The sequence below is a fragment of the Bos mutus genome, chromosome 1 (genome assembly GCF_027580195.1).
Source record: "Bos mutus isolate GX-2022 chromosome 1, NWIPB_WYAK_1.1, whole genome shotgun sequence".
NCBI classification, from domain to species: domain Eukaryota; kingdom Metazoa; phylum Chordata; class Mammalia; order Artiodactyla; family Bovidae; genus Bos; species Bos mutus.
The window spans coordinates 79,292,982-79,307,491 of NC_091617.1; the positions used below are offsets into that span (position 1 = coordinate 79,292,982).

Genomic DNA, 14,510 nt, shown 5'->3' on the forward strand with positions numbered 1-14,510 from the left:
TGTGAAAGAGAACTGCAAACAAATCCTGAACTTTAAATAGGTTTGCTTTATGTAGAGATACACAAAATAATTTTCAAATTACTCTAGATGTATTACAGATATAACCAAATAAATCAGTGTGCTGATGTTGTTAGGAGGAGGATTCTCACTGTGGAAGAAGAGGGGATGCAAATACACAATGGAAAGGCAAGTACCTTTACCTGAATAGACTGAGGTATCAAGTAGAGTCTATCATTTCTAAAACAGACTTATGTGCATGCTGGGAGGGATTGGGGGCAGGAGGAGAAGGGGACGACAGGATGAGATGGCTGGATGGCATCACTGACTCAATGGACGTGAGTCTGAGTGAACTCCAGGAATTGGTGATGGACAGGGAGGCCTGGCGTGCTGCGATTCATGGGTCGCAAAGAGTCGGACACGACTGAGCGACTGATCTGATCTGATCTGATATGGATGTGTACATATACCTACAAGTATGCATATATATGGAGAAGGAAATGGCAACCCACTCCAGTGTTCTTGCCTGGAGAGTCCTGTGGACAGAGAAGCCTGGTGGGCTGCTGTCCATAGGGTTGCACAGAGTGGGACATGACTGAAGCGACTTAGCATGCATGCATGCATTGGAGAAGGAAATGGCAACTCACTCCAGTATTCTTGCCTGGAGAATTCCAGGGACAGAGGAGCCTGGTGGGCTGCCGTCTATGGGGTCACACAGAGTCAGACATGACTGAAGTGACTTAGCAGCAGCAGCAGTATGCATATATATGGGCTTCCCTGGTGACTCAGACAGTAAGGAATCCTCCTGCAACTCGGGAGACTTGGGTTCGATCCCTGGGTTCAGAAGATCTGGTGGAGAAGAGAACAGCTACCCACTCCAGTACTCTGGCCTGGAGAATTCCATGGACTGTATAGTCCATAGGGTCACAGAGTCAGACGAGCGACTTTCACATGCATATATATATATATATAAATGAACAAATACACAAGTATGTGTATTGTGTGTGTACCAGTATATATTTCCTCTACCTACTGAAAGGGCCAAGAAGCAAAGATTACTTCATTAGGCATGAACATACCTAGTACCTAAATCTTAGTTTCTAATGTCATTTTTCACTTAAAGGAATCAGAGCTCCTTGGGAAGAAATGGCATATCCCAGAACTAGGGTAGAATAGTATGGGGAAGTAAAACTTACCATGATGTCTCAGCACTCTTGCAAAAAGCCCTAGACTCCTGAGACTTTATAAATCATGATAATAAAATCTACAGCTAATTTGTCTAGTTAACTGCTCTTCTCTGACTCCAAACATAATGAAACTTTGCTTATCTCCCCGAGAAGCTAAATGGTTATAACTCCGACTATAACTCAAGATTAATACAGAGATATTCTAAGAGATATTCTGGAGTAGGAAGAAAGAGACCTAGGAACCCAGAGAGAGCTCTAGATATATTTATTTATATTCCAAAGGGCTGGAGTAAGAAGGGGACTCTCTTTAGGAGGAAAAGAGGACAGCTACATCCTGCCTTTTATAAGCAAGGGAAAAAAATCACTTCTTTTTTGTTCCTTTCTTATAGGGTACTGGCTACTCATGTAGGATAATTGGCCTGGCTCTTACTGCATTGCCCTAACAATAAAAACTAAGGCAGAGAGAGATTAATGCATTTATTATTTAAGGTAAGGGATTTAAATAAAGGGCTTCCCAGGTGCCCCAAGTGGTAAAGAATCTGCCTGCCAATGCAGGAGATGTAAGAGACGTGGGTTCAATTCCTAGGTTGGGAAGATCCCCTGGAGTTGGAAATGGCAACCCACTCCAGTATTCTTGCCTGGAAAACCCCACGGACAGAGAAGCCTGGCAGGCTACAGTCCATAGCGTCTCAGAGGAGTCAGATGCAACTGAACACACATTTAAATAAGAAATCCATCACTGATCTAGAACACTTTGTGTGTATGTTCAGGATAAAATTAATAAATATGAAATATTAAAAACCCAACAGATAGGTACTAATGAACTAGAACATCTTGTTATGCCAGAAAGTATAGGAGTATTTTAAAGAAATGATGAGGGCATGCATGTCACAGAACAACAAGAGCCAGTTTAAAGGAACTCCCACTAGGAGTTCCTTTGTCAAATCTGGGAAAAATTGAATGCTTAGGTAGTTTGTAACTATAAAATGAATTATAAACCATTGAAAATATAGCAATCTATAAGTTTTTACCAATAACAAATACAGAAATGAAAGAAAGAAGGGAGGGAGGGAGGAAAAGTGGGAGGAAGGAAATAAATGGAGGATGAGAAGGGAGGCTTCTTGCTTATAGTAAAATTCTAAGTGCTAACTAGATGACATGGAGGAGGGGGAGCTGGAATTAAAAGACCGTCATTTTGCAACCATCATAGTAAAGATTGGTTCAGGCAAAACTGATCGCTACATATTAAATGTAGCAGGAAATTTTGATGCAGAGCAGAGTAATGGCATAGTATTAAAAGTGTTCACTCATAGATTTCAAGGGAAAATGTAATTATACAGTGGTCTCATCAGACACCACCACATTTAGGTGCTCAAAATAAACATCAGCTGAAGGGCAGATGGATATGGATGCCTCCTGATGTGATGTTCTAAGAGGGACACAATGTCATTTGTGCAGTTTTCCAGCGAAGAGTGCAGAAACTGAATTTCCTCTTGAGAAAGCATCAGATAAACGCTAAAAAAAAAAAAAAAAAATTAAAGGACTTAATTTTTTTTAAATGCTTAAATGTCTTAAAGACAAAGGCCATGGAACTATTCCAGGTTAAAGGAGACTGAAGAAGCATGACAACTAGATGTAGCACCTGATCCTGAACTGGATTCTGTACTAGAAGAAAAATTATAAAAGACATTAATGGAGAAATTAACAAAACTGCAATGCAGCCAGATTAATTTACATTGATACCAGATACATGGTATCAATGTAAATGTATGAAGTTGATAACTATGTTTTGCTTACTTGAGACAATATTCTTATTCCTAGGAAGTACACATTAAACTATTATCTTAGTTCAGGGCACTACAACAAATATACCACAGACTGAATGCCTTAAACAACAGACATTTATTTCTCACAGCTCTGAAGGCTGGGAAGTCCAAGATCAAGGTACCAGCAAATTCACTTTCCATGTGAGGGCCCACTTCCTGGCTTGCAGACGGTTGCCTTCTTCCTGTGTCCTCCCACAGCAGAAAGAGAGCAAGTTCTGGTATCTCTGTTTATGACACCAATCCCATCATGGAAGCCTCGCCCTCAAGAACTTCTTTATATTTTGAGGACTTCAAGGTATGAATTTGGGGGAGAAACATTCAGTCCATAACGTTCTACCCTTGTATCTCCTAAAATCATGTCCTTCTCACATGCAAGTACATTTAATTCCACTTCAACATCTTCCACAGTTTTAACTCATTCCAGCATCTATTCTAAAGGCTGACATCCAAAGTCTTATCTAAATATTATCTAAACCAGAAAAGAACCAAACGATTCAACCTGAAGTAAAACCTTCTCCTGCTGTGAACCTGTGAAACTGGATAAATTATGTGCTTCTGAAATACAGTGGTGGAACAGGCATAGGATAGAGTCTCAGTCCAAAAGGGAGAAATTGGAATAAATAAAGAAATGACAGGTTCCAAAAAGGTCCAAGCCTAGCAAAGTAAATATCACTATAGCTTAAGGCTGGAGAATAATCCTCTTTGGTTTGATGCTTGCATTATGGATGTGGTAGGGCATGAGTCCTACCTGCGTGGCTCTGCTGGGTAGGGGTCACTCCACCAAGGCCCTGGGCAGCTGCCATCTGGCCTATTGAAATCAAGACAATCCTCTCTCCCCTTTGGAACCAAGGAAGCAGCCCTGATGGTCTCTGAATCACCACTGGTATCCCTTGTCTTGAAGAATGGTATCTATTTGCAGGCAAAGAACTCTATAGTTTGGTCCCATAGAATCTAAATCTGACAGCCTGCCTTCATCTTGTCTTCTTTAGTTCAAACTAGCAGTGTTTCTGCTAGGGTGGCTGATTAGGTCTGTGGTTCACTCCCAAACTGACCTTTTAAATCAAATGCTTCTTGGGCCATCCCCTTAGTGTTTTTGTCAAAACAAGCTTTCTTATTTTTTGCAATATACAGATAGGCTGGGAATTTTACAAATCTTAAGTTCTGTTTCCTTTTTGCTAAATAATTCCTTCTGCAATTTGTTTCTCTCCTCTCATATTTTACTATAATAAAAGCATTCATGAGGAATCAAGCCACTCCTCCAACACATTCCCTAAAACAATTTCTAAATCTTGCCTCAATTAGATATCCAGTTTCTTCACTCACAAGTTCTACCTTCCACAAACATTAGTCAGTCAGTCAGTCAGTTCAGTCACTCAGTCGTGTTGGATTCTTTGCGACCCCATGAACCGCAGCATGCCAGGCCTCCCTGTCCATCACCAACTCCTGGAGTCCACTCAAACCCATGTCCCTCGACTCGATGATGCCATCCAACCATCTCATTCTCTGTCATCCCCTTCTCCTCCTGCCCTCAATCTTTCCCAGCATCAGGGTCTTTTCCAACGAGTCAGCTCTTCACATCAGGTGGCCAAAGTATTGGAGTTTCAGCTTCAGCATCAGTCCTTCCAATCAACACCCAGGACTGATCTCCTTCAGAATGGACTGGTTGGATCTCCTTGCAGTCCAAGGGACTCTCAGGAGTCTTCTCCAACACCACAGTTCAAAAGCATCAATTTTTTGGCGCTCAGCTTTCTTTATAGTCCGACTCTCACATCCATACATGACCACTGGAAAAACCATAGCCTTGACTAGACAGACCTTTGTTGACAAAGTAATGTCTCTGCTTTTGAATATGCTGTCTAGGTTGGTCATAACTTTCCTTCCAAGGAGTAAGCGTCTTTCAATTTCATGGCTGCAATCACCATCTGCAGTGATTTTGGAGCCCCCCAAAATAAAGTCTGACACCGTTTCCACTGTTTCCCCATCTATTTGCCATGAAGTGATGGGACTGGATGCCATGATCTTCATTTTCTGAATGTTGAGCTTTAAGCCAACTTTTTTACTCTCCTCTTTCACTTTCATCAAGAGGCTCTTTAGTTCTTCTTCACTTTCTGCCAAAAGGATGGTGTCATCTGCGTATCTGAGGTTATTGATATTTCTCCCGGCAATCCTGTACACAGTTCCAAAGCAACTCACACATAGGTATTTGTTACAGCAGCACTCTACTTCTCAGTAACAACAACAACAACAAAGTCTGCTCCAGCTACTATAACAAAATACCATAGACTAGGTATGGTAGAAATCAAAAGACATTGATCTCTCATAGTTCTGGAGGCTGAGAAGTCCAAGGTCAAGGTGCCAGCAGATTTGGTTACTGATGAGGGCCACCTTCTCAATGTGTCCTCACGTGGCAGAGAGCAAGCAAGCTCTGGTCTCCCTCTTCTTATAAGGATCCTAATCCCTTCATCATGGGGACCCCAACCTCAGGACCTCATCTAAACATATTTCTCTCCCAAAGGCCTCACCTCCAAATACTATCATATTGGAAGTTAGGGTTTCAACATACAAATTTGGGGAGGCAGCTGTAAACTCTCTGTCTGTAATAAGTTTTTAGGGATTAATGTCTGTGATGTACGCATGGTAAGTTGCTTTAGTCATGTCTGACTCTTTGCAACCCATGGACTGTAGCCAGCCAGGCTCCTGTGTCCATGGGATTTTCCAAACAAGCATACTGGAGTGGGTTGTCATTACATTCTCCAGGGGATCTTCCCAACCCAGGGATCAAACCTGCATCTCATGTCTCCTGCATTGGCAGGTGAATTCTTTACCACTAGCACTCTCAAATGAAAAAAATAAAAGATATTATGAAAGATAGATAGGGCATATGATACAGCAACGGGGTAAAATGAAAAAATAATAAGTGAATCTAGGTAAATGGTATATAGGCATTCTTTGTATTCATCATATTATTGCAACTTTTCTAGAGGTTTTCAAGTTTTTCCAAATAAAAAGCTCAAAAAAAAAAATAAATTGGAGGAACTTTGGAGGCAATCCATTGAATGAGAAGGTTCCCTGGACTATATTTCACTAGACAAATATTTCTTGCATGTCTACTGTGTAATGTAGATATGTAATAGGCACTATTCTGGCAGCTGGGCATTGGGCATATGTGAACAAAACAGACCACAATGCCTCCTCTCCTAATGAGAGAGCTAGGTAATAAATGAGGTGGATAAATAAGATGATGGGAGTGAGAAAACATGGACTTAGAAGGTGTCATCAGAGAACCAGGAAAGAGTCGTGGGCCAAGTGTCAGGAAGGTTCAGTCTACATGGCCTGCCATTGCCCTGCATGCACCTGTACCAGTCACCTTCTCTTCTCAGGCCTCGGTTATCTCATTTGTAAAATGAAATGATCAAGCAAGACACTGGGCTTCACAAGGGCAGGGAGCATGTCTGTTTCTGTTCTGCTGTTGTTAGTGGATGAGTTCTAGCTCTGTTCACATTGAGCAGGTGATCAATAGAACTCATTCTGGAATGAATGAATGGCTACTTGATCTCCAAAGTCATTTTTAGCTCTAGGATTTCCAATACTATGACTCACCTTGAAGGATGTCATATCACCTCAGACATCACATCTCATTCCACAGATATTAGAAGGATAATGAGGGAATTATGAACAACTTTATGATAACAAAGTCAATAACTTAGAAGAAATGAACAAATTTCTTGAAAGATATAGACTACCAAAACTCAAGAAGTCAAGAAGAAACAAGTAACATGAATAACTATCTATTATGTGTCTATTAAAGAAACTGAATTTGTAGCTAAAAATTTTCCCACAAGGTAAATTCTAGGCCCAGATGACTTTACTGGGTGAATTCTACCAAACAGTCAAGAAAACAGTAATACTAATTCTACACAAACCCTTCCAGAAAAATTTTGGAGGAACAATTCCCAACTCACTCTACAATGGCAGCATTACTCTGATATCAAAAACACTGACAGATGTTATAAGAAGGGAAAATTACAAAATTACAAACTTACATCCCTCATGAACATAGATGCAAAAATTCCTAGCAAATGACCTCAAAGTGTAGACAAAAAATTTTTAAGGTTGAGTGAGGTGTAAGCACTAGTCGCAGCAGGGAACTGAGCTGAAATGGGGTGTGAGGTCAGAGAGAGGTTATTTTAAACACAGCTATTACACTGATGTATAGAACAGTCTTATGGACTCTGTGGGAGAGGGAGAGGGTGGGAAGATTTGGGAGAATGGCAATGAAACATGTAAAATATCATGTAGGAAACGAGTTGCCAGTCCAGGTTCGATGCATGATGCTGGATGCTTGGGGCTGGTGCACTGGGACAGCCCAGAGGGATGGTATGGGGAGGGAGGAGGGAGGAGGGTTCGGGATGGGGAACACATGTATACCTGTGGCGGATTCATTTTGATATTTGGCAAAACTAATACAATTATGTAAAGTTTAAAAATAAAATAAAATTGGAAGAATAAAAAAAAAATAAAATAAAATAAAATACAGAGGTGTCTGAAAAAAAAAATAAATAAACACAGCTATTTTCCACAAATTAAATACAGGTTTTGAATGTCCCCTTCTCAATTCAGTAATGCCCGCACAGAAAGAATTCCATGCCAAAGATATGCCTTATCTAAACTAGCAGCCCCACACTGGAGTATACGCCCTTCTGTTTTTCATTGCAGTAAGAAAACAAAATGAGATCTACCCTCTTAACAAATTGTTAAGTGCAAAATACAGTATTATTAACTATAGACACAATGTACAGCAGATCTCTGAAACTTTTTAATCTTGCACAATTGAAACTTTATACCCATTGAATAGCAATTCCCCATCTGCCCCTCACCTCAGCCCCTGGAAACCACCACTTAACAGTCTGTTTCTATGGAATATTAACTTCAAAAAAAAGGAAAAAAAAGGAAATTGTACCAAATATGACAATAAGGATGAACCTGGAGGACATTATACTGAGGGAAATACAACTGCATGATTCCATTTATATGAGTTATCTTAAAACAGTCAGACTCATAGAAAAAGAATATACTCTGTTTTTGCACTTCACCTTTACTGGCCTTGTTGGAGAAGACTCTCGAGAGTCCCTTGGATGGCATGGATCAAACAAATCAATCCTAAAGGAAATCAACCCTGAATATTCACTAGAAGGACTGATGCTGAAGCTGAATCTCTAATGTTTTGGCCACCTTGATGTGAAGAGCTGACTCACTGGAAAAGACGCTGATGCTGGGAAAGATTGAGGGCAGGAAGAGAAGGGGACGACAGAGGACGAGATAGTTGGATGGCATCACTGACTCAATGATGAGTTTGAGCAAATTCTGACAGATAGTGAAGGACAGGAAAGCCTGGCACACTGCAGTCCATGGGATCACAAAGAGTTGGACATGACTTAGCAACTGACCAACAATAACAACATGTTGGGGGTGGGGTGTCTTTTTCTCTTCATCCAAAGGGAAGTCCTTATGAGCACTGTTTCCTTCTGCTCTTCCCTCACACTAGGCAGGATCTTGTGGGAACTTATTTGATTGACTGAATGGAATCAGGGTAGCTGGCCCCACACCACAACAGATGGGCTACACAAGGAAAAGAAGACCAAGGGCAGCTCTGACATGTTGAAAACCACTTATGACCTAGAGGTTTGGAGTAAGAAGGTACCCTGAGTCCAATATCATCAAGTCAATCTCCTTCTCTGGCTCTGAAAAATAGCAATGACCTGCTGCTGCTGCTGCTGCTAAGTTGCTTCAGTCGTGTCTGACTCTGTGCGACCCCAGAGACAACAGCCCACCAGGCTCCCCCATCCCTGGGACTCTCCAGGCAAGAACACTGGAGTGGGTTGCCATTTCCTTCTCCAAGCAACGACCTAGAAAAGCTTAAAAGAAAGTTCAGGGGAGTTAAAATACCACCAGCAAACAAACCTAGATTCAATCCACCTCTACTGCTTATCTCCTACCCAACCTGAGCGACTCCCTTCGACTCTTTGAAGCTAGTTCAGTTCAGTTCAGTTCAGTCACTCAGTCGTGTCCGACTCTTTGCAACCCCATGAACTGCAGCACGCCAGGCCTCCCTGTCCATCACCAACTCCCGGAGTTCACTCAAACTCACGTCCATTGAGTTGGTGATGTCATCCAGCCATCTCATCCTCTGTCGTCCCCTTCTCCTCCTGCCCCCAATCCCTCCCAGCATCAGAGTCTTTTCCAATGAGTCAACTCTTTGCATGAGGTGGCCAAAGTACTGGAGTTTCAGCTTTAGCATCATTCCTTCCAAAGAACACCCAGGACTGATCTCCTTTAGGATAGACTGGTTGGATCTCCTTGCAGTCCAAGGGACTCTCAAGAGTCTTCTCCAACACCACAGTTCAAAAGCATCAATTCTTCAGTGCTCAGCCTTCTTCCCAGTCCAACTCTCACATCCATACATGACCACTGGAAAAACCATAGCCTTGACTAGACGGACCTTTGTCCTCATATAAAATAATGTTCGGTGACCACACCTCATAGGGTTATCATGAAGATTAAATATGATAAGACAAATATGGCCCTTAGATGATGGAGGTATTTGTAAGTGGCACTACCTCATATCTCAAGATAAAGTGAAGTGAAGTGAAGTCGCTCAGTTGTGTCTGGCTCTTTGCGACCCCATGGACTGTAGCCTACCAGGCTCCTCTGTCCATGGGATTTTCCAGGCAATAGTACTGGAGTGGATTGCCATTTCCTTCTGCAGGGGATCTTCCCGACCCAGGGACTGAACCCGGGTCTCCCGCACTGTAGACAGACGCTTTACCGTCTGAGCCACCAGGGAAGTCCTGTGATCTGGAAATGCCCTGGGTGAAGTCCAGTCAGCATATGTCCCACTGTGCATGGTTTTCTCTTTCCCAACCTGTACAAGTGTCTCTAAGGAAGCACTGGGCCCAGCAGGGGCTCAGCTCAGTCTCACAAAACCTTTACACTTAGAGTCACAATTGAATTTATTTAAAGACTCACATTTAGCTAACTATAGCTTTCCAGCTGAATCTCATAACAATACCTGGCATATACTTGCCCAAATAGATCTACTGAAATTTCACAGTGTGACACCATTCTCTTATAAAAAGCCATCTTCTCAGTAAGGAACCACCTCTTTGTTTTCCATGGCCTTGTCACAGGCCAGATGCACATCTCTGCAGGTGAGGAGGCTGGGTGCTGAGCAAACAAACCTGGGCCCAGCTGCCGTCCAGAGGAGCTCTCCCTCTGGGAAGAGAATGAGCTGCTCAAAGGCATAATTTACCAAGCCCACAGATCACAGCTATGCCCCCAGGAACTGTGGAGTGCCAGGTGCAGTCTGTGTGTGATGTGGGGACTCAGTTTGCTCAGAAGCAGACACAAAACAGCTGAGATAACCAACCTGGGCAAAAGGCAAAGGAGACTGACTGCCAGCTTCCTCGAAAAGCAAGATGAGAAAGGACGATAACAGAAGGGCATCAGTCACACGTCAGTATCACAAGGAGCGCGGTCATGCAGCTTCCCGTGACCAGTGCCAAAGCACTGAACAGCCTGGATGTTCAGTGCCACTTACAGTAGGACAGGAAGTAGGGTCAGTGTGTCTGAGGAGGACAGGAAATGCTTTTGTTATGAGTGGACACAGCACCCTGGGAAGTCAGCTACCCTCTTCTCAGCCCTGGCAGAGGGAGCACAGCCATCCAGAAGTGCAGGACAAATGCTGTCCCTCAGAGGAAAACTATGCATGGTCTGCAGCACACCCTTTTTCTTTATCAGATTCTGACCACAGAGGAGCTGTCTTACAGCTCTTAGTTGTAGCAAACTACAGACATGCTTATTCAACCTTGCCCAGTAGAATTTCAGTAGATTCCCTCCTCTTCCTGCCTACCTCATGGGAAAAAAAGATGAAAAAAAAAAATGAGGTGGTTTGGGGTTTTTTTTGTCCTTTATTCAAATTTTGATACTGTTTTGACTTTTTCTCTGAAGCGGTTATAACATGTGCCTGGTTCCCTCCTCATATGAATAAAATAGACACTATCTCTATGAGAGTCATGAGCTTACTTTTTCCTGAAAATTATCCTTTAACTTTCTCCTTCTGCTAGGCACCTCTGAAGTAACCCCAAGCTGGCTGGCATCCCTACTAGGAGCCAAGAAACCCAGTTGCCTAGGAAATGAGAGGACATGGAGACTGCGCAGACACGGGCAGGGCTTCATTCTGCATTAGTGACCACAGCCACCCTTTTTTGAGTCCTCACTGCAGCACGCGGGCCTCCGAGTGACCTGCTCCACACTAAGCAGTCTCACTGGATCCTACAAAGACCCTGAATGGTAACTATTTCCCTGTTACAAATAAGGGAACTGAGGCTCAGAAAGATAAAGCAACTTGCTCAAGTCACTCACGCAGGAAGTGCTGAGGGAGAAATCGGATCAAGGTCTATCTGGTAATTCTCAGGCAAACTTACCTTGGCTTTATTTATTTTCTTTTATTGAGGTACAGTTGATAAACAATATTATATACTGTTTCAATCGCAGCATAGCAACTATGTTTCAAGTTACTATAAAATGGTGGCTGTATTCCCTGCACTATACAATATATCCTTGTGGCTTTTTATTTTGTACCTAGTAGTTTCTACCTCTTAATCCCCTTATTTCACTTAGCATAATTTCCTCCAAGTCCATCCATGTTGTTGCAAATGGGAAAATTTCATTCTTTTTTTATGGCTGTGTAATATTCAATTGTGTATATACCACATCTTCTTAATTCATTTATCTATCTGGACATCTAGGTTGCTTCCATGTCTTGGCTATTGTAAACCGTGCTGCAGTGAACACTGGGGTGCATGGATCTTCTCACAGCATTGTTTTGGTTTCCTTTGCATGTATACCCAGGAGAGCAATTGCTAGAAATTAAAATTTCAGAATCTTTGAGGATTGAGGTTTAATTCATCACTAAACACCCAGAGGACTTCCCTGGTGGCTCAGCTGGTAGAGAATCCACCTGCAATGCCGGAGACTTGGGTTTGATACCCGGGTTAGGAAGATTCCCTGGAGAAGGGAATGGCTACCCACTCCAGTATTCTGGCCTGGAGAACTCCATTGACTGTATAGTCCATGAGGTTACAAAGAGTGGGACACGACTGAGCAACTTTCCAACACCTAGAAGAGATGCCCAAGAACGGGGTAGCCTTCCAAATCCAAGAGAATTTTCAGGCCTCCTCCATGCTTCCTCACATTCAGCTGCCTGCTGACCTGTGGGTCATACCACCTATGAGCAAACACAACTGAATTTCTCTCTGAATCCCTGGTCCCAACCTCAACGTGGTCAGCATGCCTAGAGATCCTGCTCCATTCCTCTGGTTTACTCCATCCTCATTGACAATTTCAAACCTTCTTGGCTCAAACGTCCTCTACTAAAACCTCTCTTCCCCTCACCTCCCTACAAAATGTCTCATTTTCTCTGTATCCTAACTTTGCAGAGAAAACAGAAGCCCCTTCAGTCTACCACTACAGACTGCCTCCAGCTACTCCCCCTCCCCAGTCCTCCTTCCTTTCTGACCTGCTCCTGCTGGGGTTAATCTTCCGCTAGGTTTTGGACCAACCACTCCTACCATTGACTTCAGTGTCACCTCTTTTTAGTATATTCAATTTCTGGATCAACTTTTTTTTTTCTCATTGACTTAAATTTGTGTGTATGTGATAAAATATATGTAACATAAGAAGAAAAGCTGTGACCAACCTAGACAGCATATTAAAAAGAAGAGATATTACTTTGCCAACAAAGGTCCATATAGTTAAAGCTATGGTTTTTCTAGTAGTCATGTATGGATGTGAGAATTGGACCATAAAAAATACTGAGTGCCAAAGAATTGATGCTCTTGAACTCTGGTGTTGAAGAAGACTCTTGAGAGAAACTTGGACTGCAAGATCAAACCAGTCAATCCTAAAGGAAATCAACCCTGAATATTCATTGGAAGAACTGATGCTGAAGCTGAGGTTCCAGTACTTAGGCCACCTGATGCAAAGAACTGATTCATTGGAAAAGACCCTGATGCTAGGAAAGATTGAAGACAGGAGGAGACGGGGATAACAAAGGATGATTGGGTGGTATCACTGACTTGATGGACATGTGTTTGAGCAAGCTCTGGGAGCTGGTGATGGACAGGGAAGCATGGTGTGCTGTAGTCCATGGAGTCACAGAAAGTTGGACATGACTGAATAACTGAACTGACTGAAGATATACTCTTTTGAGCATTTTTGAGTGTACAGCTCAGTGGCATTAAGTACATTCACACTATTGTACAACCTGGGTTTGTACCACCATCCATCTCTAGAATTTTTTCATCTTCCCAAACTAGAACTCTATATCCATTAAACAACAATTCCTCTTTCCTGCCAGGCCCTGGCAACCACCTATCTCTATGAGTTTGACTACTCCAGGGACCACAGGTATGTGGAAACATACAGTATTTGTCCTTTTGTGACTGTCTTTCCACTGATTTTTAAACATTCTCAATTCTCTCTAATCTAAAACATGAACAAAAACGAGCCCTGGAACACTCAACTCTCTCTCCAACTATTGCTCTATTTCTCTCTGCCCTTCAGAACCAGAATTCTTGAAGGAACTCTCCGTATTTGCCATCCTCCACCTATCTCACTTCTCATACTCCAGTCTGGCTTCTGGCTTTATCACTCTCCCTTCATCACCTAGCTATTGCTGAGGCCAACAGTGACCTCCATTTTGCTAAGGAGAGAATGATGCTTTTCAATCTTCATCTAAATTGGCCTTTAAGCAGAATCTAGTGGCGCTGACGTCTTTCTTACTGCTCTCATTGCCCAAAGCTCCTGCATGGACTTTTCTTCTCTTTACACCTCTCCAGTGCTCTCATTTGGTCCCACTGTTTGTTGCCACATAGAAAGAGAAGATTTACAAATCCTCATCTGCAGTCCAAACCTTTCCACTGACCTCCAATCTCATTTGCACAACTTGACCTCTCTTCACAGATACATAAAAAGCAGCTCAGATCAAGCATATCCAGAAGATATATATATTTCTTTATCTCTGCCCGCCTTTCTGACCAAGCCCCTCACAACCCAAAACATCTCCAATACTCTTTGCAGTCTCAGTGACTCTAGCTGGCCAGTTACACAAGCCAGAAGCCCAGGTGCATCTGTGGCCTCCTCCCTTCACCTCTCACACTCAACCCCACATAGAGCCTGTCATCTGCACACATGGAATAGCTCTCAGATCCATCATTTCTCACAGTCACTTGCATGTCCACTCTGGTACAACTGCCAGCATTTCTAGTCCACACGATTGTAAGAGCCTCTTAAACGTGTTTCGCCATCCACTGGACCCACTGCATCTACTGCAGTGATCACTGGAAGCCAGGGATGTTTACAAAATGCAAGTGTGGGCGTGCATCAAAGAAGAAGACAAGCACCGTGGCCAAGCTCCTTCTTATCCTCAGCCTCGTCCCCC

General features: G+C 42.7%; 1 protein-coding gene across 1 annotated transcript in view; it reads right to left on the reverse strand.

Moving 5' to 3' along the window:
- The window catches only part of ST6GAL1 (ST6 beta-galactoside alpha-2,6-sialyltransferase 1), a 73,212-nt gene that overhangs the window by 13,306 nt on the left and 45,396 nt on the right, over positions 1-14,510 (reverse strand).